General features: G+C 40.8%; 1 non-coding gene across 1 annotated transcript; it reads left to right on the top strand.

Moving 5' to 3' along the window:
• Positions 1–1,861: 1,861 nt before the first annotated feature.
• Positions 1,862–1,968, top strand: LOC141610228 (small nucleolar RNA R71). The gene has a single exon (XR_012528125.1). It is a non-coding gene; the product is annotated as a small nucleolar RNA R71 (small nucleolar RNA).
• The last annotated feature ends 883 nt before the right edge of the window (positions 1,969–2,851 follow it).

The raw sequence follows: 2,851 nt of genomic DNA, 5'->3' as shown, positions 1-2,851 counted from the left end.
AATGAGGCCATCCTCTTCATTGCTTGACTTTGGTGAGCTTTTCAAGCTCTCTTTGTTACAATTCACTTGCTCTTTGAATGGAGCATCTTCAATTTTATTCTTCCATTGGAGTTCCGACTTCTTCCTATCATCCTTCCGGCTATAATGATCAATCATAAAACATGGTTCATGTAAATGGGGAGCTCTCATGGTCTTGTCAAGATTGAAAGTTATGCTCTCATCTCCCACTTTTAGAGTGAGCTCTCCATGTTTCACATCAATCACCGCACCCGCGGTGTGTAAGAAAGGTCTTCCTAGAATGATTGGAATGTTGGAGTCTTCTTCCATGTCAACAATGACAAAGTCCACCGGGATGAAAAATTTCCCAATTCGTACGGAAACATCTTCCCATATCCCTAATGGTGTCTTTGTCGATCTATCGGCCATTTGGAGTGTAATATTGGTGCATTTAAGCTCTCCCATCCCCAACCTTTTACTCACCGAGTACGGCATAACACTCACACTAGCCCCTAGATCACATAAGGCTTTGTTGATGGTGGTGTCGCCAATGGTACACGGTATTGAGAAGCTTCCCGGATCTTTGAGTTTTGGAGGTGAACTCCCTTGAAGTATCGCACTACTCACCTTAGTGAAGGCGATAGTCTCAAGCTTCCGGATCGACTTCTTATTTGTGAGGATGTCTTTCATGTATTTCGCATAGGCCGGTACGTGATTGATTAATTCCGTGAAAGGAATCGAGACTTCCAAATTCTTCACAATTTCCATAAATTTTCCAAGTTGGTCATCAAATTTGGGCTTGGCTTGACGACTTGGAAAAGGAAGTCTAATCACAATGGGCTCATTCTCCTTGATCTTGTCTTCATTTTTCTTTGAAATTTCTTCTTTTGATGGTTCTCCATCCTTGGAGTTTTGCACAATTTCTTCCTTGTCACTAGCTTCCACAACTTCATCCTCAACTTGCTTCTTTGGTGCTTCATACCTTGTACCACTTCTCAAGTGAATGGCACTAACCGTTTCATGTCTTTGGGGATTACTTTGAGGTGGTAATTGCCCCTTTTGTCTTTGTGAGCTTGAAGATGCTAGTTGAGTCAATTGGGTTTCCAACATTTTGGTGTGAGCTAGGATGTTGTTGATGGTGGTTTCCTTTACTTGACTATCCTTTTGCATTTGAGTGAAAAACTCTTGTTGATTCTTTTGCATTTGAAGGACCGCTTTTTGAACATCAAAACCTTGGTCATTTTGTTGATTGTATGGAGATTGATTTTGGTAACCTTGGTTTTGGTTGTAAAAGGGTCTTTGATTTTGGTTTCTCATGGGAGGTGGGGTGTATGTTGGTTGAGGGTTTTGAACATTTTGGCTTTTGTATGAGAGATTTGGATGGAATTTGGTGTTTTCATTGTAATAGTTTGAATAAGGGGTACCACTCTTGTATGCTTGGAAAGCTTTCACTTGTTCATTTGTTCCCCTACATTCACTTTGGTCATGTCCCAAAGTTCCACAATTCTCACATATCCCACTTGGGATTGATGAAGATGCCGTCATGGCATTAACATGATGCTTTGGTGATTTTGAGGCTTCCTCAAGTCTAGCCATAGCTTTTTCAAACTTCAAATTGATGGTATCAATGTGAGCACTAAGTTGAGAACCCAATTGAGTAATGGAGTCCACTTCATGCTTTCCTCCTCTAGTAGCCTTGCGAGGTCTACTATATTGTGAGTTATGGACCGCCATTTCCTCAATTTTGTTCCAAGTTTGATTGTCATCAACTTCGGTGAACATTCCATTTGATCCCATGTTGAGAATGTTTCTTGAATCTTCATAAAGACCGTTCCAAAATTGTTGTACCAAGAACCACTCGCTAAGTCCATGGTGAGGACATGAGCGACAAATTCCTTTGAATCGCTCTCAAGCTTCATACAAAGATTCCTCATCCCTTTGCTTAAAGCCCGTAATTTGAGCTCTTAGCATGTTAGTCTTTTCCGGTGGATAGAACTTTTTGTAGAAAGCTAGAGCCAACTTCTTCCAAGAATCAATTCCGAGAGTAGCCTTATCAAGGCCTTTCAACCATTGTTTCGAGGTGCCAATTAGAGAAAAAGGAAATAAGACCCATCGGATTTGGTCTTGAGTTACACCGGTTTGAGAAATCGCATCACAATAGTCACAAAAGGTCTCCATATGAGAATGAGGGTCTTCACTAGGCATCCCCCCAAATTGGCTTCTTTCGACTAATTGGATAAATGCGGATTTGGCAATAAAATTTCCGGTTAGATGTTGTGCTGTGGGAGTACCATTGGGTAGGTTCTCCTCGGTGGGTACGGAATGTGATGAAAACTTAGGCATTGTGGGTTGATTTTGTGTTGGGTTCTCCTCACCTTCTCTTGTAAAAGGGTTGATGAACTCAATAGTTGGTTGAATATCTACAACCTCACCAATACCTCTCAAAGTTCTCCTAGCAAGTCTTCTATTGGTTGTCAAAGTTCTTTCAATTTCGTGATCAAAAGGTAACAAGTCACCTGGTGACCTTCTAGACATGCAAAATATCAAACAACTCGAAAACAATTAGAACAAACCTTGAGGAGTTTTACTTCCCCAAGGCAAAGAAAGACACAACTAATAACAATATAAGAAAATCTAAATCAAGTTAACACCGTCCCACAAAGCGCCATTTTTGGTCGGACTATGTCTTTTCGGTAACTTGTCGTTAGGAGCACCTAGACCAAAACACAATTTATAGCTTCACAAACAACTCTACAATTAGTAAAGAGGCAAGTAAAGGTCAGATCCCAAGGGACGGGAATTGAGATGAGATTTCTATTGCAACTAGTGGTGTCTTAAGGGGTGTCAGAATTGG

The sequence above is a fragment of the Silene latifolia genome, chromosome 10 (genome assembly GCF_048544455.1).
Source record: "Silene latifolia isolate original U9 population chromosome 10, ASM4854445v1, whole genome shotgun sequence".
Taxonomy (NCBI): domain Eukaryota; kingdom Viridiplantae; phylum Streptophyta; class Magnoliopsida; order Caryophyllales; family Caryophyllaceae; genus Silene; species Silene latifolia.
The sequence above is the reverse complement of the archived record's forward strand: the minus strand, read 5'-3'. Positions and strand labels throughout refer to the sequence as shown.